Genomic DNA, 22,865 nt, shown 5'->3' with positions numbered 1-22,865 from the left:
TCCTTTGCATTACCTTGAAATGTCTCTTAGTTAATTATGCAAAGATATGCAGAGGGAACATCTAAATTATTGTAAGATTGAAGGACTACTGTGGAGAACCTGTATTGAAAGGATTCTTGGTAAATTAAAGCAACCTTTCAGGCGTGTGGCTTTGTGAAGAAGTCTTTTAAATCTAGATGGCATTTTCTAAACTGTGTATATAACCAAATGGAAATTAAGAAGACTTTTTCAAGAGGCTCTTTAGGTAGTGTCTGAGCGGAGCTGCACAATGGTTTGTAATGAATGACCTGACGTTATCCCTCCAAAAGCACATGTATACCGATACTGGGTTTGGCTTCTGACTTGGTAATGGCTTGGGTAGAGCAATAATGAGAAAAATCTGTGCTGTAACGGTGAAACATTTTTGTGCAGAGATATACCTAAATAGAAGCATCCAGATGGCTGCTGTAATCTTTGCTATCTCTGACAGATATGTGCATGAAGTCAATTTTGAGTGCTGTAAAGGATTGTAGAGGTTCTCGTTTTCTAGTATAGTAGCACTTGGAGAGGCAATAGTATTTGCAGCGGTAGGAAATTCGGTGCATTACATAGGAGACACTCGCATGCTACCGTTGCAGATCTTCTACAGCTTTCATTGCTTCTGCGTCCTGTAGTTTTAAACGTCTTAGTCATTCTCTGCAAAAGTGTAAAAGTCAGGGACTGGAGAAAGCCTGACAGAGGTCTTGGAAACCAGCTGGCTTGTGTAGTCATAGTGTTACAAGAGCTGGAAGCTTTTGTGCCTCTTCTCATGCCTGGGAAAGCAGGTTGTGATGGCCCGTAGAGCAATCAAGATCATCCTAGTTAGAAACATAACCTAACCAAAAAAGTAACCCAGCCCTGCTGCTGAAGAAAAGTGTGCTGAAATAAGGATGTTGCCTTAGCCCTTACATAACACGGATCTTTGGACTTACTGGGTGAAATTCTGTATTAGCCCAGGAATTTGTGCACTAGTCCGTTTTCCCCTTTTAGAAAACGGATCTCTTCTCATCTTAACGTTTCTAGTGATTGCAGATCCCCCATGTCATCTTATTTTCAATGGTTAATTTCGCGTCACCTTGAAAATCTTCCCCCTTATTTCTAACTTTTTATTGTTTCTCTTCAGTTTCTGGCCACTGCATTTTTTTGGAGCTTTATTAAATGAAAGATGACTCTGTTATTCAATAGCACTGTCTCCTGTGAATAGCTCTCTGATGTATTATATCAGTTGCTTATACAGTAATAAGTCCTTTTTTTTCCTTAAGCAAATAGTCTACTATTACAAATGTTCCTTTGTGTGTATTCTGAGAGGGGTGCAAATGTCCATCATTTGTATTGTTATTGTTATTATTCCAGAAAATGGTATTGCAAAGTTGAAAGTCTTCAGCAACTGTAAAATGAGATTATAGGGAAGACTCAATGACTAGGGAAAATTAGTAATAAATAAAGCTTGGTTGTTTTTCTATTAACTTACTAAATGTTTTAAATATACTACTAAGTAGCTCACCACCTGAGAGCACAGCCCTAGGACAATCAACCTGATTGTTTGGTTTTAAGTAAATAATTAATTTTGCTGCTTTTGACTTTCTACAAGAGGATTGAAGGGAGTGATGGGTGATCATGTTATTGGGTGGTCTAGTTAAAGTAACCTAGATTCTTTACACTATAACTAATATTAATGCCAACTAACTCCAGGAAGGAATTTATTTTTACTTGGTGTGAGTAGGGACCTGTATTAGCTGCATACTTTGTTAAACATGAAAACAGTGTTTAAATGCTGCTTCAGAAATTCCTACTCCGCCTGTAAGTGCAGCAAAACTTGAGTTAAGCTTCTTCAATTGTAATTGTGTGTTGGTGAGTGTATGCTAACCTGTGGGCTGGAGCTGTGTGGTTTGCTGCCTCTCCTTCTGGGAGAAATAAAAGCAACCATACCTTCAGCCAACTCAGTCTGTTTTCTCTACTTTCTGTGCTTACTTTCACTACAGCAAGGAGGTTTAAAACCCCACTGAGCCCCAGCGGATGTTGGGGTTAGATGCGCCCCTTTCTGCAGCCCTTGAGTGGGCAGCAGTGGCTTCCTTCTCAATGCTCAAGGTAGCAAGATGCAGCCGTGGGAGTCAGGATTAGGGTCCCCAAGGACATGAGGTAGGGCTAAAGCTGGTTGGTGTCGTTGCCTATAGGTATACCTTGGCAATAAAGTAAATCCAATTGCCAAGGTCCTAATTCTGGAACAATAACCTTTTATTCAACTTCTCATAAGATTTACTTTAGTAATAGGGAGTGATGTATGATCACTGAAAATGAGTTCCTGATGGAAGTGCTTTTACCTCAAGCATAGGGATATTTAGTAAGAAAAATATTTTGATAAACAAGCATTAAAAGAAACAAGGCTGAAAAGCTAGTAAAGTTATAAAGAAGAGAGTTGAAGAGAGTATATTCCATTGAGAATCAATACGTGGTAGACTGGACTATTTTGTGGCTCGCAGCCTTTGAAGCAGAAGGACGAACTGGACTGGAATAAGTTCTGTTGTTCTGCACCAGATTGACTTTTGAATTGACGTTAAAGTGTGTTTCTGAACCTGGAGCCACCTTTGGTTAGTTCTCGAAGAGCTTAACAGGAAAGTGAATACATAATACCAGTTTAGGAGGAGACGACCATCACTAACAGTTGCCCAAAATTGTTAGTGCAGATGATGCTGCCTTACTATGAAAACAGATACTCCTGTATTTATGTTTGTAACTTTATGATGCTGACGAGTTTAAATGGTGATTCTCATGAGGTGTGCGTGTTCAGTCTTAAGTGTCGCCCTTCACAACAGCTCTTTGTGAAATACACTCTGCTTTTCGGTGCAATTTACGTTGGCGTTTACTCAAGTAGGCTGCAACGTTGAAAAGGACGTTATAGCCATCTCATCATAAGGCTTACAAAAGAAGCACGTTTGATTGCTCATGCTGAAGTGCTCGATCCTCCTGGCTTGCACACATACTCTGCCAGTGAAACATGTTAATCCCCTCTCGCCCTCCCCCAACTGAAGAATCCTGATACGTTTCCCTTTGCATTAGTTAGGCCTTCTGGGAAATACATGCAGAAATAAAAGACCTTTCTATAGCCCTTTCTCCCTCAGGAATGCATAGAAACCAGCTCCTTGGATCTGGTCCATGAGCTTGAAACTTGATTTAAAAAAAAAAAAATAAAAAAAACCTTATAATCCTGTGCACATGTTACAGAGAGAGAGCTAATTACACATTGAGATAGTGATATAGGATCTCATCGTATTTTTTCTTTTTTAACGTTTCCTGTTCCTGATTTGCCATGCACATCCTGTGCTGAGGTTTTGATTCAAAGGAGACACTTAAAGCTCTCTCAGCTTTATGACCTTTGTTTGTCCTTCATCTTTATTAGCAGTGTGTATCTAGACAGTCTGTAGAGTAAACAAAATAGACATCTTCTAAGATTACTCAAGTATTTTGGTGGAATCTCAACTACCAGTAGTATTCAGTTATTTAGCCTTAATTACAGCAAAAGGTATGCTCTCTGCCTCAGGGTCATTTTTAGTAGAGGCAAGCCATACATCGATGAATACCCATGAGAAAAGGCACCATGGTTTTTCTCAGCGATGTAATTGCTATCAATACTACGCCGAAGGCAAAAAGGCCAGGCTGAAGCCCAGCGAGGCGCCTGCCCCCTGCGTGAGTCAGCACTGGCACGCAGGAGCAACGATAGCTTAGGATGGGCTGACCATAACATCGAAAGGAACCTGAGCTCTGGGCTACCTGCAAGTTTTGGTCGCTCTTGAGGTGTAGAGATGCTGGGCCTTCCTACCAAAGACCTTGTGAGCAGGTTAGCAGTGGCCTGCATAGGGTGCTGCACTGGGTCGGGCACGTTGCCGGTCCGTGTGTGAGGGCATAGGCAGGTGTGGAGACGGCACCGTGCTCTGTACCTGGCCTAAACCAAGCGTGGCTTGAGGCAAGCGTGGGCTGAAGGATGAGCGTGAGCCTGTGTTGGCAGTACAGCATGGCACTTCACCAAGTACCCTCGCCTGAGGGTCCATCTCACTTGATGACCCTATGCAGAAATGGAATTGCCTTTTTCTCCACTCTGATTATACATGGTGCTCTGCCATAGTTAGAAAGTGGCAATGAATGGAGTTTTACTGTGCATGCATATGCAAATAGCCAGTTTCTAAGTCATCCATTGCTCTTTCACCTAACCCGAAGCGGGGTGGTGGTGGTGTATTTTACACAGTTCAAGTGATCTGCATCATCTTCTGGGAGGGTTGTGCTACTTCACTTGGTGCAGCCACAGCCAGAAAAGCCAGCCCAAACTTTTTTTGCCCTTTCCCGCTTCCTCTCCTTGCCTTTACGCAGTCTTTGCAGAAGCGGGGGTACAGTTGTTCAGGGTTGTGTCATGAGCTCTTGTTCATAGTGTGGCCCCATGAGCAAACTTAGCAGCAGCCCTGGGGGGGCAGAAGCTGCCTTAGCTGGTTTTGCCAGCAGGAGGAACATCAGTGAAACCACAGCGCAATTTGCGCAGCAGGTAGCTGAAGCACAAGAATGGGCATCATCAAATTAAGGGGGGAATCTGACTTGACTGAAGTGACAGTTTCTTTCAGCTGATAAAAATATTTCTTAAATACTGGCTTTCTTTCAGTTGTTATCTAGTATAGCGTTGTAGGTCATATTCCTTGGCAGTCACTGAAGAAGAAAATTATTTTAATTTCACGCCTTTCCCCAAAGCAAGAGATTAAAATCTCTGTGATGAAAGGCTGTCAGGTTATCTTTTCTCTCCCCCCTAGATTTTAGGATGGACTTGCAAAGGGCTCAACGTAGGAGACCTGTTACACGATGTCCCTCCTCTGTTGCTAACGTCTTTACTTCGTAGCTCGGTGTTTTCTCTACTCCTGGAGTTCCATTTCAGCTCCATTTAATAACAACATCCAGTACCATAGTGTCTCTGCCCGACGGTTTTTTTTTTTTTTTTAAACTAGACTGCATATATTTTCTTTTCTCTCTGCTTTAATTGCAGGTTAGAGATTGATCTTGTTTGCCCGGGCCCCGGTTTTCCCTGTCGCATGTGCTCTCCGTAGGTGGCATTTTGTTCTGCAGGTAGCCTTGTTTTAAAAATGGACGTTTATCGTAGAGGAGGACTCTCCTTGAGAGGAGCAAAGGTGGTGTAATCTGTCCTGTGGGTTTTGGGAGTAAATTTTCCAATACTCTGATAGCTCATTTGATTGATCGTTTTGCTACTGATGAATTGGAGGATTTTTTTTTTTTGTATTTGTTATTTGTTGGTGAGTGGTGTTTAATAGCTCACGTTCTGTTGCTTAAGTAGCAGAATTGAATATGCTACTTTGAAGCTATATTTTAATTATGTGGAGCAAGTTGCTGATTTTAATGGGGAATTGTCATTTGATAATGACTTTGCAGACGGGCAGTGGTTTGTTACAGAACTTCAGCTGTCCCTATGTGACAGTCGACATGAACTTTGTTGGGCCTGTTGATTTAATGCTACACTAATTATTAGGTAAGAAGGCTGAAAGCAAAAGTTATAATCTGAGTTTGAAAATTTGTTAACTTTCTGTACATGGATGTGCTTTTTATAAAAGTGCGTACTACATAAGTATAGCATGCAGGTGGTCTTATTTGGAGCATGTTTGCTTTGGAACAGCAGAATAATTATAAGAATAATACATTAGAAACCGTAACTGTTTAAAGATGGGCTCTTAATTTACTTCTTGGTTTGAGGTTTGTATTTTTAGGCATACGTAAACCTTTCCATATCAAACGTTTGCATCCTCTGGACAGGGTGGTGTACAGCTTCCTCTGATCTTTTTCCTGGAGGAAAGGATGCTACAGGCATGATGAGTCTTGAATCTATTTGCTGAAGAGTGCCTGGAGAATGAAATGTGCCTAATCGTGTTGAACCTGTGTCTATCTGGCACCTTTTTTTTTTTTTTAACTTTTAATTGGCCAGGTCTGTATTCTTTAGTCTGATTTTATTTCAAATTGTATCTTAATCCGTGGGAGCAGGTCTGGGGATGGGGAAAGATGTTAGAACTTGTGAGGACTGATCTGTTATGTGACTTTCTCTGCAACAAAAGGTATTTTTATATAGAGAAATGAAACTACATATTTCCTTTGTTTAAAAAAAAAAAACAAACCCTGCATATTTGAACTTTATATTTTTGACTTTTGGGGAACAAAAAAGCGAGCTGTGGCTTCTTCCTGTCAAAGCAGTATGTAGAGCTTACTTTACAGTTACTCCAGGAATCAGGTGTTTTCACAACAAAGTTTTTGTGTGTATGTTTCAGACCTTAATGTTTTTTTCCCCTTGTTTTGTCAAGAGACCTTTTCTTTCTTAGGGGGTACAGCATTCCAGTTAATGCTTGTGGGTGAGAAGAGGGTAGTTTGGCTGGGTTTCTTCTAAGCTAGAACTGGGTAACAGGCCGTTTTATTACTAGTTAAAAGAAAAAAGTGTTTGTCTGTCAGTCTGGCTGAAAAACTTGGGCAAAACCTTGGAGATGTAAAATGTGAGCTAGTAAATGCCGTCCATACATAGTCTTTGTGTGCCTTTGGAAAAGAGAGTTGACCCTTGTGTCAAATTAATTGATCAGTTCATATGCTCAGCATGGATAAGATACCTTTTAAGGTTCAGATAAATCATGTGGTTTAACAGTGAACTAAGACAGGACTTTTAAAAATAATAAAACTGTCTGGTACTATGCCTTGCGTACTGTCTGGTACTATGCCTTGAATTATTAATGGTAGATGATAGCTGCTAAGCTCATGTGTCACCCTCGTTTTTTTTCAGTAAAGTCTGATGGCACTAGACCTTCTTTTCCTCTTTTTGAGGGAGAAATTTCAGTGGCTGTTTTGTAGGGATTCTGGGATCGGTGTTGCTGTGTCTGCCTCTCTGGACCACAAAGTGTCCCTATGTTAAACATTTAAATTTGTCTAAGATCACGTTTTGAAGAAGTTTAATGCAGGCTTGTGGTGCTCTGCAGCGTGTCTTTTTTGGTTAATAAAGCTTTCAATAGGTATTGTATGTTTATGTAATTATCTATTACTTGCTCATTTATTGTGGAATGAACTGTCATAACTACCTCTAGTTAAAAAATAAGCTAACTCCTGTGCACTCTTAAAAAATAAAAAAATAAATAAATAAAGTACAGCAAAATCAGTAGACTAGTGTTACTGGCAGGTTTGTGGTGAGAAGAAAGTGTTTATGGGAAAGTTATGTGAAAGAAATTAATCTCACGCTTGGTTCAGAAAATAATTTCACAGATGCTCTTACTGGCAGTGAGTGCCTTAGCTTGGAACTAGCTGCTAAGGAAATGGCTTTTCCCATGCTTGCGAGCTTTCCCGGCTTGAGCGTTCTTGTTCTCGCGGGGTGTCGCTGCTGCAGGAGCTGGTGACTGGGGTGAACATAGTCCTCTCGGGTAGCTGGAGGCTGAGCAGGTCTGGGAAGTGCTTTGAGGAATCACAGGGGCTTTGATCTGAACTCTTCACTGAACAGAAATGCAGTGCAGAGTCCATTAGGGAGGGATTAATTAGTTATGGGGATAGGCTCTTCAAATCTGCATCATCGGGAGGTTTTTTTGAAGAGCATGGATTTGATTTTTTCTCTAAACTAGGTTTGAAGTTATTTACCCTTTTGTGTCTGACAGTGACTTTTTTTTTTAACTTCTCGATCCTGACTTTTTTTTTCTCCTATATTTAAGTACATTTTTTCCCATATAGAAGTACATGGAGTCTGACATAGTAAAGTAAATCCAGTGGAAATAAGGTTAACCCTTAACGGCCTTTATGGTCTCTCTACAGACGTCTGTGGATACGTACAGTGTTTCCCTGCCTACAGCTTTTATGGGGGCTGAATCCTTGAAAAGGAGTATTATTCTTATAGTGCTGTGCTTGTGCCGCTGTCCCCAGTAGCGGACAGCCTAGGTGTGTGTAGTCTCTCTGAAATGCTTTCTTTTGTTAAGAGCTGCTGGAGTTGAACGAAGCAGTTACACTTCCTGCTGGTAAATCAGAACAGGTTTATGTTTTGGGTGTTTTGAGGGTGTGTGCTTTTTTTTTTTTTTTTTTTTCCTTTCCCTCCCCCTTCCTGGTTCATGATAAAGAAAGGTGTAATACCACCTTGGCTCCTTTTGGCACCCGTGCAGTCATGGCCTACGTTTGTAATCGTTTTTGAATTTTACCTGTTTTACATCATAATATTTTCTGCCATGAACACTTAGCTTGTTGAGTTTTCTGTCTTCTTGCTCCCTCTCTTGCTCTTCTTCTCTCTTCTGAGTTCCAGGCCATCTGCAAGAGGCTGACTGCAGTGCAGTTACTTTGGGAAGAAGTTGTTAATCAGTAAAAGCGGCACCGGCAGGCTCTAAACGTTTAAAAAGTATAACTTTAATTTTTCGCTCACCCTCTGATATTGGAAATGATTTATATATCATTTGGCTTGTGTAATGAATAGCTGAAGTAAAGAAACGAATAGTTTGCTTGGCATAGTGTTCATTCGGGCTAATGTTCAATTGGGAGGGAGAAGACACCTAAACCTTTTTATGAAGCATTTTGTTTTCTGCCTGCCTGGATAAGGGGGAACTTACTTTCTTACTACAGCTTCTGTTAGGTATCTGCTTTTTTAATTCTGATGAAGAATTTGGGATTGCTGTTTTGTATCTCTCTGGAAACTGAAATCCATTGTCTTTACTTGATGGCATCAAAAAGCAGGTCAATAAGTAAGATATCCTACTAGAGAATTAATGTTTGATATGAAGTGATTACAGGATTGATTGTGAAAGTTAAGGCTCTCTGTCACTTTTAAGCCAACAGTGACATTATCTAAGGTTTTCTTCTGTGTGATGTAAGAGTATTCTGTTATTTGTCCAGACTGTTACAGATTATTTCCAAGCTCTGATCCGTTCATCTACTCCAGCGTGCTCCTGTTATTTACTGGGTTTACTTATAATATTTTCATTTCTGCTATTTCCATTTTAGTGCTGCTGAACTCGTCCCTGAAATCATTTGGGTTCTGGAGTGGGTTTTTAGTGTAAGTATGGTTGCCTGTCGTCTTTAGGAGCCTTCTGGAACAGGTGTGGTAGCTACAACCTTAAATTCCTTTGCCATCGTGAAGCCTCTGCTTTCCTGACGCGTTCAACTACTGAACTGCAGTCGCGTTATTTACATCTTCAATTCTGAACAAAAACAGCCATCAGACCAGTAAGGCAACTGGTTGAAAACAAAATGCTCTTTCTCTTTCTCACCTCGTTGGCGTCGCTGTCTCTCTTCCTTTCCAGCAGTGAACAAGGCTCTTGTGTCTGACGGGGCCAGGGCTGGCCCAGCTGTGGTCGGGTCTGGGGACATGGAGCTGTGACTGGGGGCACGCGCTGCCTCGGCCAGTACCAAATGGTGAGACCCCAGCCCCTTCGGTGCTGCTCCATCCCATCGTCTTCCAGCTTGGCTGTATCTCTCCTGATATTTTAATTTACTCTTGTTCAAGTAGTTCAGATTTTGCAGTTCCCCTGAGAGGAAGATGTCAGGTTTCTCGCTGCCTGGAGAAGGTTTATTCAGATTATTATTAATCCAAGTGATTTTTAGCAAGCGAAGGCAGGAACTCTGCTCACTTTTAACGACTGAAAGGGAAAGAAGGCAATAAGTGAAAGCTTTAACTTTAACAATCCCACTTTCTTGTTTTCCTTTCTGAAACTTATGTGTGTTTTAGCTGAAGGGAATGAGAGGATGAAGGGGGTTTTGTTCATTTTTTAACAATAGGAAAATGGGACTCAATCTTCTGGAGGAATACGTGTATTCATAGGATGGTTCAGAAACAACTGTCAGAGACTGTGCCAGGCATTGCATGCTGGTCCAAGTTGTGTCACTGGAAAAATCTGTTGTTAATTGTCTCAGTAGTTGATCCCATGTCTGCACTTGATGGAAGGATTTCTGCTTCTTTAGTCTCAGTCCTTTTTCCCGCATAAAGTGGTGCATCCAGGTCAGAAACAGGATGCAGAGGTGTTCGAAAGTGTGTGTGTGTGTGTATACGTATATACACACACAGAATATGTATATGTGTGTGTGTATATATGTATATTTTTATATATATAAAAATATATATTTTTACTTCACACTCCAGGAGCACTCTTTTTTTGTGCTGATTTGGCTGAACTTGCATCACTTCGAAAGCTCTTGGTGTGCTGAAACAACAGCTGAAAGCAGTTTTAAAAAAGAAAAAAAAAAAGAAAAAAAAAAAAGAGAGAAAGCCTTAGCTATACCCCTAGTGTTATAAACAAAGAGTATCTGTGTCTTGTGAATGAAGGAGAGTAAACGCTTGCTGGTAACCACTGGAGACTTTTCCTTCCTTGCAGTACTTGTGGAGCGGGCTAAATTGGCTTGACATGGGAGCAGCACAGTGCTGAGGGCTCTCAGGTCTGCGCAGGACATGTCACCCCATCGTAAATGTTATCTGTAGGGCTGGTGGGCTCCTAAAAAGCTGATGGTGCAGTTTGGGGCTGGGGTAGCATGCAGGGGAGATATCCTCCTTGTTCCTGCCCAGGTGCTCGCTGTGGGGTGACTTGTGCTGGGGCTTCTGCAGAGGTACTGGTCCTGAGTTTTGGCTCTGAACCCGCTTCAGTTGGGGAGATGAGATCTTGGACAGCTGTTGTCTGAATGTCTCATAAGCAAGACTTGCAAGCCGGTGCAAAGGGCTCGAGTTAAAGGCTTTGCAATAGCTGAGCCATGGCAGACTATAGGTCCTTTTTCTAAATTGTGGTGATTGTAATGCAAGTCAGATTACCTGAGCTCAGAATGAAGTTTGATTTTTGGCTTCTTCCATCAGTTTGTTTGCATGTGGACATGTACTGGGTATTAGCTGAGTCTTGGAGGGTTGTTAAGTACTAGAAAACATGCTTAGAGTGGAGGAAAATTTTGAGAAGCTTTACCTATGTAACATATCAAAGAAAAGGCAATGTGTATGAATTGATAAATGAATTTGGGGGAGGAAAAACGTAGCTGACTCTTCAGAGTGCTTAAGACTCCGTTATTTGGAAGCTGAAAGCAGGCGATTTCAGACCAGTGATAAAGCACACCATTTTTAACACAAAATTGATGATGGCTTCTACAGCTGCAGCAAGCTGCAAGTTGGGGGTTGTTGCCTTTTCTAAGAAGAGATTTCCACTTCAACTGATTTGTGCAGAAGTTCAACAGCCTCTGGTTTCCAGGAGGGCAAACCGATTTCCAGTGTCTGCTTTGGGCTTTGTAGCTGCATGTGCTTTCATCTATACCCTCCTTTCTTTAAGAGCCGTACATATGTTGCAAGTTTTTTGTGGTTTTGTTTCTTTGCTTATGTGGTTTTTTTCCCCCCTCTAATTCATAGCTGTTGTGTTACCTACCTCTGTGCTTCAGCTTTATACACCATTTCATCTGTAGTCTACTTTAAAAGCAGAGACTTTTGACTGTGTGTGTGTGTGTGTATGTATGATTTTATTTTTTTTTATATATATATATTCATACACACATAAATGAGTTTAGCTGGTAGTTGGGAGAATTATAGCTTACATCTATTCTTCTACTTCCTTTTGGCTTATTTTGAAGGTGCTCCTTCTTAAACCTAAGGCTGCTGTTATTTAAATACATCATCTGTCATTTTCTTGAGATTATCACTTACAGACACTTGACATCAGCCAGCCTAAATCCATATTGCTAATTGAAAAGCATTTTCTCCCTACATGAATTCCTGAGTCACCTGGACTCGTTGCATAACCTGACAGTAACAGGCTGAATAGAATAAATCACTACTATTAGAGGCATTTTTTTAAATCTTACCCTGTTATTTCTTTTGCTTCGGGGGTTTCTTTCTTTGATTGTCTTGGTAGCTTTGGAGATTACTTCTTTTTCTTTGCTCTTTTTAGAAAAATGAGGATGGAAGGTATTTATTTTGCCCTTTTGGATTGGACTTTGTGTTATGCCACATGTGATTGTTATTTGTAGTCAGGGTGGCTAATAAAACACCTAGTTTGGACATAATGTAACTGTGATTGTGAATAGATTTTGTTTTTAAATATATATATGTGTGTGTTATAAAAATACATGAAACACCACCACAAGTTCAAAATCCCCCTGAAATTCCTTTTTGCAAGGCTTCTCATTCTGGAAGGTGCTTTGCAACATGTTGTTATGTTTATTTTTTAGTAAAAAATGCCATAAAGGTTTTGGAAGAAATAACCATCTCATTTATGAGATGTTTGTCTCATAAATATCATATTTAAAGATCAAAATATCTCATTTTATTCATATGTTTGAAAACTTGCAAAGGAGCACCGAAGGTGACAACTTGGGAGGAGGAAAGGAGAAAAAAATGTCCTTGGGGGAGGCATTTTGTGCCAACTTTTCTGCTAAAGACAATGGCTAAGTGGTATTATGTTCAACTTAAAATGACTGGCACGGTTTATGGAAGGTTGCTGCTCAGTGAATAATTACAATAGAAAGATTTTAGCTGTTCCCCCTTCCCCCTCCCCCCCCCAAGAGTTTTTACTACTTCTTTCAGCACGACGTCTTTTGCTGGTAACGCTTATTCCTGGGAAGCTCTTGCTACCTGCAGAGGCTTACGTCCTTGCTGACTGTGCAACCATCATGTTTTGTTTTGCAGTTGTATACGTAGAGAAAAGCCTAACAGTAGTTTTATTATGTGATTGTTCTTGAATGTGCTTTTGCCCGACGGGCAAAGAAGTGTCAGTTTTAATTAACAAAGAGTCCATCACTACAGTTAATTTGAGTTAATGTGTTACAGGCTCACTGCTCTGTGATACACTAACTTATAGGAAGATTTCATTCTTTGCCATTACAAACCTTTCAGGCTAGTGTATGAATTGCAGCTGCAGAAATCTGCTGTTAGAGGGTTTTGACTCATGCCAGTAGTAGTGAATTAGGATTTAGCTGCTCTGCAGCTCCTCTTTGAGTAACAGGCTTAGCTTCCAGTGTGTTACTGTAATGGAGATAGCGTGTGTATGTGCCACCCCAATTGTTTTGTCGTTGTAAACAGCCCTTTATGGTATGATCTCAGTCCTCAGCATGCAGCAAGTAAGTTAAAATACTCAAACGGTGTTGAGTGTATGCTTTTCTTGAGATATCCAAGTAGCGAAAGCAACTTGTCGCAGAAGTTGTGCTTGCTGAGCTTGTGGTTCTGGGGCTTATCTCCTCCATCTTACAGTATTCAAGAGGCTGTTAGCACTTACGAAGTCAATGAAGTTGGAAGAAAATAAAAGTGAGTAAGTAGGCTTCTGCTAACCTGACCTGTCCTTCTCTCTTTCTCCTCAGTGGCCCTTTTTGAGTTCTGTTGTGTCTGTTGTAAAGCAGCGTGGCCCTTTCCGCGTCATGCATGAAGAGGGCTGCAAGAGAGCTGCCTTTCAGGGATTTTGTAATCCTTTGTGAGAAGCTCATGTTGAGCCTGGGGGTGGGAATCGTTTAACGAAGACTGGGCATCCCCATACGTTTCGGCAGAGGCAAGCAGCTGAAATCTGCGTTGTTTATCCACTTGCGGGACTGAAACAAGATCGAGGATGGGAAGAGAGCGAAGGTAGGGTAATCTGTGCAAGTCTTGCTGTTCTAAACTCCAGATTTTCTGCTTTTTAGCACATCTGTTACTGGCTTTGCAAAGTGTTGATACACTGCTGTAGATCAGAAGTCCTTAGCTGCATGTGGTTGAATGCATTTCAGTCAGGTGACTGCATACTTGGCACTGCTGTTTTTCAGGCATGTTCTTACTTATTTGCTCCATGTCATGGAAGCACAGTTCATGCATTTGCAGTCATATTTATTCAGCCCTCTAGTATCAACGCATGGCTCTTGGAGCCTGTGTTTTCCAGCCTTTCTAAATACTTCTCACCTTCAGTACACTGGAACTTAAATACAAGTTTAAATAGAGTTCAAATAAAATGAGATAGTGTTTGGCTGTGCTTCCTCACTTGCTTAGCAAGCAATCTCTAGGAAATGATTAACACCTTGTGTGCGGTAAACTGAAGAGGCTCCCTTCAGGATTCTTGCAAATCTCTGGTGCAAGTACTGGAGGAAAATGACATAGCAGAAAACCAAAAGATAGCCTCACGCAAGTGCAAATTAAGGAGGCAGGTGGATCAGTAGAAACCCTGACATGCGAGGAACACATTGAATAACTACAGATGCTTTGTTCCATGGCAACAACTGGTCTGGGGACCTCTAATGTGTTTTCTCTGACTGACAGCATTTCAGTCAAATCGTTAACGTTTCCTAGAGCTGCAGTTCTTCTGCACAGTGGATTGTACAGAAAGAACATACTTTTTCTTGAGACTCTACTTTTTCTTGAAACCCTACAGTTAAATGAATTCTTACCTACTCCCTTGTGCTAGCATTAAAACTTTGTTGGCTGTACAGTGAGTTAGGTTCAGAGGTTGATCTGGCTGAAAGAGGTGTAACCTGTCATATCCCCCTTTTTCCCCAAACAAGCAAACTGCTTGGTTTTCAGCTGGATGAGTTTCTTGACTCAGCATAAACTTTAAATTTAGTGCTTTCATTTATCTTTAAGAGCAAGGGCAAACAACTGTGCACACACAGCATTTTGCATCTCATATATTGGCATATGGGTTTCTTGGCATGGTTTCTGCTGCTGAAGTCCATTCCAGGCAGTATCAGCCCAGGGGTTGTATGAATTTTTCTGCTTGTCTACTTGGTCCTGTTCTTCTGATCCTTTTGGCAATTAGGTTTGGTCCTGGCTTGTGGAGGTGGGGAGTTCATTTCTGCTCTTTATGAATCTCTCTATCTTCATTAGTGTTCTCCTAATATTTGTTCAGATTCTCTTCCTCCCCTGCCCTCCACACTCCAGATGGGTGAGCTTTGGGATTTTCCTTGCTGAACAAACTTCAGACGGTTGCTTTTTAATTTATGACCTCTTTAATCCTTGATAATACTGGTCAGACATGAGACAATAAGGGAAAAAAAAAATATATTGCATACACAGATGTGATTCTAGCCTGGAAAACTGGCTTTGCTTAACTTGCTCTTACATAACCCAGCATGATGCTTTCCAAATTGTCTCAGGCCTCAGAAGTGTTAGGACAAGTAGCAGTATGCGTCTGTGCTGTAATCCTGGTTTAAAGAGGTGGTGTTGGGGGGAAAGCAATGTTTCTTTTTGCCATATTAATAGTGGAAGCCAGTGTGGAGGAAGAGAGGGGTGTGTGTGTTGTAAAGCAGCAGGTGTAACGAATATCCTGCTTACAGCATTTTCCTCTGAATGATATGATGCTTTGCTTCCCCGGATAGGGAATGCTGTGCATCTTCAACACCAGCGGCACCCTATTGGCGTCTCCTGCTTTAGTTTTCATGAACCTCCTGTTTTGGGCTTTTAAGATCAGCAGAATGTGGAAATGGCACCCTTTGCAACTGGAGAACTGACTTCTCACGAAAGTTAAACTTTAGGTTAATAAGGCGCAGTTGGTAGCCTTGGCCTAGTTTGGGACCTTTCTCTGAGAGCCAGACGCTCTTTCAGATGGGGTGGTTGCACCCATCGCTGTCGCAGCACGCTTGCTTTTGGAGAGTCCTGGCAGTGGATATAAAATGATGTCTTAAACCACTGCAGTGTCATATCTGCCTCTGCTTCCGTGCTACAAAATCCAGAAACGAGAGCCTCGCTTTTGTTGCTCTGTGAATGCAAAAAGGCCAAATTTGGAATGCACTCTTTTCTGTGAATACAAAACAAGGACTGGTTGTTATTATGGAGAGCACTGAGAGAAATAATGTGGATTGAGATAACTTTCTGTGTGTGGTTTTTCTTTTGGTCTTTTTTTTTTTTTTAATGTTGAAAGCAGCTTGGCTTTGTAAAGAAAAGCTGTTTGACAGAACGTTTAAGTGTGAGCCCAAAAACTGGGGTTTTGTGCTTTAATGCTGCAAAGGCAGAGTAACTGTTCACACTCCCACTTCTATCTTGCTGGATTCTTAAGAGCAGCTTTACTCTTGATTCTGCCTATCCTGTGCTACTGCTGTAACTAACCTGTGCTGCTGCTTATTAGTGAAATTTTGAATAAGATTGTCTTAGTGACTCGTACAGTAAGCAGTTTGGAGTGGGGATTTTTCTCCCCTTCTTGTCTCTCAAAATCCTGCGCTGAAAAGCAACAAAACCGAAAACAGGCATGGTATATTCAGGCTTGGACTTTTGGTTGGTGTCTTAAGAGCCTGCTGCCCTACAAACGAAATTCTGCCCCACCCCCCCCTCCCCATTATACCTCTTGTCATTTTGGGGGATGTATTGTTGTTTGTTTGTTTGTTTTGGTGATGTTGTGTTGTTTGTAGCTATACACAATGGTTAAATTGTATTGGGAAGTGATTTGGAAGCACCAGGCAAAATTGAAGGCTCCGTTATGTTACGTACTGTCATGAACGTGTTTTCTCTCTCTAGAAAATCTGCAGCCCTACACGTAACTCGGGAATTAAAGAGTTTTCTTAGAAATACAATTTTCACTTGCATTGCGTGTGTGAATTTTACGCTTTTAAAAAAGGGTGTATTTTTCAGTTGGGAAAACACCTTTATACTCATTAATACTACCAGGTGGACCTAGTGCGGTAGTACAGTATGTTTCCGTGATAATTGTGTTTTCAGTTGGCTGCCATAGGGATGCTAATAGAAAATATATTAGAGAGATCTACCCAGAAGTATGGAAGTGTTAAAGTCAATATATGTAACGTAAGCCTGCTCTGGACAAGGAACAGCTTTGTTTAGGAGAGCAGCTTGAGCGCAGGGTTCATTCTTACCTGGATGCCCTTCTCGCAGCCTTCTCTCCCTTTCGTCCACAAAGGACAGGCCGTGCCCTAACAGCTGAAGTTGGCCACCCGAGGTATAAGCCAATTGTGTCATGCGGTAGCCCTTTAGGATAGTCCATACAACCGTTGTTTTAAATTTGCATCTCCTGGTTGGTATTTTACAGATGGGTTGGGTAGTGTTGTTGTTGTTGTTGTTGTTTTGGGTTTTTTTTTGGGGGGGGGGGGAGGGAGAACTAAATATACGTTCTTGACTTCTTCATTAAGCTTATGTGACGCTAAAGCACTGAGGTATCTTTAAATTGGGGGTCAGTTAAATAGCTTCCTTGAATCAACATGCTTAGTAAATACCAAATAACATACTTAAGTACTACTTAAAGAAACGTAAGATCTAATTTTACGTGCACATTGCAATTTATTATCTCATTTCTTTAAAACATGAAAGTTGCCAAAAATATGGTCGATGATTGAGATAGATGTGTGTGTGTGTGTGTGTATATATATATCTCTCTATATATACACACAAAGATATTGAAGTATTTTCACATATGTATAAGCACAAAATTTGCGGTTGTGTTTCCTTCTGGTTTTTGCTTTGCTGTATGCAAAGATTGTAGCTTTGGGATGCTAGCCAGGGTTTGACTTGTAAAAGAGAACAGTAAGAATACAGGATGTTTTTAGTATACGCTGAACAGCGAGCAGATGGCTTCGTTAACTTCTCTTTAGGAACGAGGAGAGCGGTGGCTGCTTTTGGAAGAAAATTGGCCAGAGCGCGCTATTTTTACACATAGTGTGTGGCAGATAACAAGAGTATTTATATAACCATTTTATATAAAACAATTAGTCCAGTTCCACCTCAAAAAATGTGAGGTGGAGAAGAGTAGAGCCCCTGTTCTGTAAGCTGAAGGTACACATGGGGACAAAAGACTGATTATTTCATCATCGCACTTCCTGTACATGTTGTAAATCTTGAGAAGGGGGGGAGGAATGAACTCTGATAGTGGCTTTATTTTTTGCTCCTCAACCCTGAACAGTTCCTATAGTTCTGTTCTTTGCCAGAAAAATTTGTGGGTTTTTTTTCTTGCTTTTTCTGGAGAACACTAAGGAAAGCTATATTTATAGCTCAATGTAGTTATAAATGACTTGCGAAGAAGAGTAGTGATATCCACAAGATGGTTTTCGTCGTCTGTAATGCTCCTCCAGATTCACATAAAGACATCTAGTAGAAGAAGAATTTTAATGAGTTTGGTTGCTCAGAAGTTCAGTGTTCTTGTGTGGTCAATCACGTTAGGCATCAATATTGTGAGCATTTTTATGCTTTGCTTGGATCTAAGCTTTAACCAGGTATTGTACATTCAATTTCCTCTGCCCCGCCCCCTTTGGAAGTTAAAAACCAAAACTCAGGTTTGGTTCAGACGAATACTCACAAGTTACCTTATCTTTTTTTAGGCTGAATAGGCCTGCTGAAAACAGCACTGAGTGTTGGGTTGTAAAGAGGGCAGTTTTGAGCTGGATTCTGTGTTGGCAGATGGGAGGTTGTTAGTGATGTGGAAAAGTGTTTCTACCTGTTAAGTCCTTCCAGGGTTGTGTGCTTCCTTTACTTTTAGTTTAGGAGGGGTGTGTGTGTGTGTGTGTATATGTGCATGTGTGTGTGTATGTATGTTATTACGTTTGGAGGCAATAGACCTAGTAGCAGGAAAGCAAGTTTCCTGCTATAGTGGTAGAGTTTCTTGGTATTGCTTATTGATTCTTCTGACTGTGAAATACTTTGGCGTCACAAATTAGGTATCAGCCCATCTTAGCAGTAGGAGAGGGCTGGAGCCGCTGGTAGGTCTGAACTGTGCCGAGCCTTTGCTGTTGGTATATGCTTCTCTCCTGGAGAAGATTTGGGCTCTAGTTAAGCTACGTGGCTGGTTTCAATTCTGTTGTTGGTTAAAGTGCTTCCAGCAGGTCATCTGGGCCAGTGACATTGAGAGGGAATTGCTGTTAGAGATCATGATGTGTAAGGGAAGATTTATTTATGACAATAGTTGCGGATCTGTTTGCAGAAGTATGCACACGTATACGTGCAGAAATATGTATTTGTAGAATAGAGCAAATCCATATTTTTCCCCCAGTTGCTTTTTAAGGGTAAATCTGTAATGTATGCCTGCATTCCAGAAAGGGGTTTGAACCAGACATAACATTAACTACTGTTGCTGCAGGAAACTTTGTGCCTAATTAGAATCAATACGTTCCACGAGGACAGAAGAAAATGACCTTGTGTTTTGAAGGATGAGTTACTGGTGTGTTACTGGCCTTGTCCTGAGGTTTTCCCTCCATTCCTTTACCCCAGCTTCTTCTGATAAATTTTATGTCTATAATGCATACTTTAAAAATATTTTCTGTTGCGTGTGTTCACTGGAACAATGTGATACTGAGAGGAGCTGGACGGTATTAGTATTTCAGTAGAATTGGGGGAATGGACCTACTGTAAATATAATTCTGGCCCTGGTTAACTAGTGCCTGCCGATATCTCTGACAACTTTATCGGTTGTCCTGGTGCAACTTTATCAAGTTGGAGGGACTGTCTCAAGGCTTTAGGTGGAAGCCCTCCTCCCCTCCTCGAACTTAATGGCGTATCTGGTGTTTTTCCACACACATTGGATTGGTTTGGCAGTATTTTTCATGGCTCATTTCTCTACTCCATCTCCTTGTTCCTGATAGGAGCGGCAGTGCTGGCTAAGGGGAGAGAGAGAGAGAGAGAGAGAGAGGAGCCCGGTGAGCAGCTCCCTTTAGGGCCTAAATTGTATGCTTTTTACCTTGCCTTTGAAGAAGAACTGAACATTGCACAACTACTGTTCCGTAGCACATAAAGGGATTTTAGCGATATGTGTTACCAAAAATAGTCTTGTTCGACTCCAGTCCCTGCACGTCCACTGGACAGGAACTTTGTCATGTATTTGTGTCTGTTATTCTTTTTTGATGTTTTGCAAACATCTCATAACAAAGACTGTTAAGCCACTCGGACATCTGGGCTGAATCACATTTAACCAGCTTATGTGAGCAAATGTTTCTACCCATTCACATAGTGAAATGTTAGCTATAAAGTCTGGGGCGTTCTGCCACAGAGATGAACAGCTTAATGTGGTTATCATTAAATAAATTCGCTCTGCTTATTCTGACTCTGCCTGTTTCCCATGAATGCAGAATATTCATGGGAATACCACATGCAAACTGGGGTTTCTTTTTGATTGTTTAAACCAGTGGAAATAGTTAACTCTTGCACTTGCTCTTTTTAGCTTTTGCCAAATACAAAACTTTTAAAAGTAAAAGACAAGGGAAAAAAGGAAGAGCTGTTTGCACACATACCACAAGTCAGGCACTTCTTGTGTCCAGTCAGCACTGGTTTGAACCAAACAGTACATCTGAAAACATCTTTTGCTAGTGCTGATGGTGCTTTTCTGTCCTGGGTAGATTAGGAACTTCTTTGGACCTAATTTGTAACATTGTCTGGCCTGTATATTAAAAAGATAAAATTTCCACTCAGATCGGAGTATAAATGAATCCTCATTTGGAGTTAGTCAGCTTTATATTTAGAGCTTTCTTAACCTAGTGCAAGGAAAAACAGACCGGTACTCTTTTATGTAGAGTCCTGCAATTCAGTGCCCCCTCGTCACCATAAAAGCTCATAAAACGTACGAGCAGCTTCATGTGGCTGTTTGTGCTGCAGCAGAAAGGGGCCCTGGAGTGAGGTGGGAGTTAGGCCAGGCCCTCAAGGATGTAGCCAAAGTTATGGCTTCTCCTTGCGCCTAATTCGGTGACTGTGATTGCCCCGTTTTGTCCTGTTCCTCCCTTCCCCTATCTCCTGTGCTGCTGCTGCTTCTGCCCTTGAAGTAGATCTTAATGCTAAGGTGACTGTAGGATGTCCTGAATCAAAGTTTATTTGCTGTCTTTGTGTTTCCCTGGAATAGTTTTCCACTGAATGAGCTTGCAGAGGTGATTGCTCCCGCAGCCACGAGATCCCTCCGTCCTGCCCCATGTTGGGAGCAAAGCAGGACCTCTTCCTTGGCAGCAGCATGGAGCTGCACTGCGTTTTGTGACACTGTGGATTCCTTGGTTTTGGTACTAGATAGTAGACTTAGTTTTTAGACCTCATGTTAGTGAAGAAAAGCTCTGAACTCTTAATTCATGCTTTGCTTTGAATAAATTAAGTGGCACTGTCTGTAGGATGCAGGAATTTGATCTTTTATAAGGGAACTTGAGGATGGCAGTGATGGCCTTTGTCTTCATGGGAAGGAATTGAAGAAGAGTGGTGTTGGTAGAGCTTGTGGATCGCCCCCACCAAAGGAGCAGTGGGGATACCGTGAACCCAGGCTGCACATACGTTCTTTTCCTTCCTTCCTCCCAGCACTTTTTCTCCCCATGCAAGTCCTGCTCATCAGCAAGGAGTTAGTTACCGTCTAGGCAGAAAATGGCGGTAGTTTTACATCAGCTACCTCAAATCTCAGTAGAAGGGCAGCAGTCACTGCACAGGTCGAGAGTCTGGACTGACATCTGTGCTCTGTGCCCTAGATGCTGTCTAAACTGCAAGAGTTGACCAGTACCTGACTCACAGGCCTGTAAATTTGCCTTATCCTCCCTCTGCTGGTGATCCATCTTCTGTGGTCTCCAGGGTATAACTAGTAGAATTTCATCTTTAGGATTATGAACAGCTTACATTATACAAAACGAGGTTTAAAAATGATGTATGCATAAGCTCTCTAAGCATATTTATTCTGTGTTCTCTGTATAAATTCAGCAAGCTGATAGAAGAAGCAGCCCAATGTTCTTCTGCTGCACCCTCGAGCTCTAAAGAGCTTTTTCATTCTTGAAACAAGGTTTGTGTTCTGGTCGTTTTGTTTGGGCAGTTGCAGTAACGCTTTGAAGTGTTTGCTTCGTCTGCCTTGGTGGGTCATTTTAAGATATTGCAATCTTAATTGTAAAGGTATTTGGGGAAATAGCTTTGAATTTGAGGACTTTTTTATTTTGTAAGGCACTCCTGAGAAAGATGCTCCAACCCTAGTTTTTTGGTGTGTCTTTGTCTTGCGTTTACCCAGGCAGTGAGGGTGGTCCAAAAGGTCGTATGATCTTTCAGTGTTTGCTTTTTTTTTTTTAAACCTCTTTTTTTTTTTTTTTTATTCTTTAAAGTTGTGCATCTTTGTCTGCTGATGGCCGCGGGTGGCCCAGAATAGCCTGTGGTTAGCTGGCGGGGCGAGAGTAATTCTTGTTACTTGTCAGCTGTAAAATTTATCACTCATCCGCGCGTCAAAATTATGAAACAGGACCCTGCGTAGTGGTGAGAGTGAGTCGCTCACCTGGCATCGGGCAGCATCTGGCAGTGTGGGAGTGAGGGGAAGGGATGGAGCGGTGCCCTCGCTTGCACCTGCGTCTCATTTATCAGCAATGCGCAGAGAAGTGTTTATTTACGGTGGTGCACAGGGCTGTCGGCTCCGTTTCGGCCGCAGCCGCTTGGGGAGCAGATAGCCTGTCACTTTAGCTGCTCCTGTTAGTAATGGATATTATACAGATTTAATTGAGAAGAAAGTAAATGATATCCACTCCTGTAAAGCGGTGACAGAATTTGATCTTGCTGCTACGGTGATATTTTTATACATGGCACAGTGCTATTCGGCTTCGTTTCTGGATGTAAGCTGTTCAAGGCCAAGTACAATGAGGCTGTGAAAACGAGCGGTCTTTGCAACCTCCCTGTATTCATATGCATAAGACTATAATCTCTACACGGGCAGTGTTTTCTAACCTTGTTAGTAAATATTGGGAATACAGCGTCAAAGCCCTGTAGCAGGCGTGAGTTTTTCTGTGCAGCTGAAAGAGCTCTGTGGTGGTTGAGGAGCGACTGTCAGCATGAGACAGCTCACGAAGGCTTGGAGGGAGGCAGTGGGTATTTGAGAGAACTTAGTAGGTTGTACCTGTTTCTTTATAATGGAGAGCAAGCCTGTTAAAGGGCCAGAAAGAGTATTAAATAGAATGGTTTTTCTGTTTTGCAAACTTACTATCTGAGATTTTATTTCCAGTTGTATGGGAGAACCAGTTACTGTATC

General features: G+C 41.5%; 1 protein-coding gene across 7 annotated transcripts in view; it reads left to right on the top strand.

Moving 5' to 3' along the window:
- LOC138060855 (semaphorin-4D-like) overlaps positions 1-22,865 on the top strand; it is an 89,518-nt gene that overhangs the window by 23,381 nt on the left and 43,272 nt on the right. The window lies entirely within an intron of this gene.

Source organism: Struthio camelus, chromosome W (genome assembly GCF_040807025.1).
Source record: "Struthio camelus isolate bStrCam1 chromosome W, bStrCam1.hap1, whole genome shotgun sequence".
NCBI lineage: Eukaryota > Metazoa > Chordata > Aves > Struthioniformes > Struthionidae > Struthio > Struthio camelus.
This window is presented reverse-complemented; position numbering and strand designations above follow the sequence as displayed.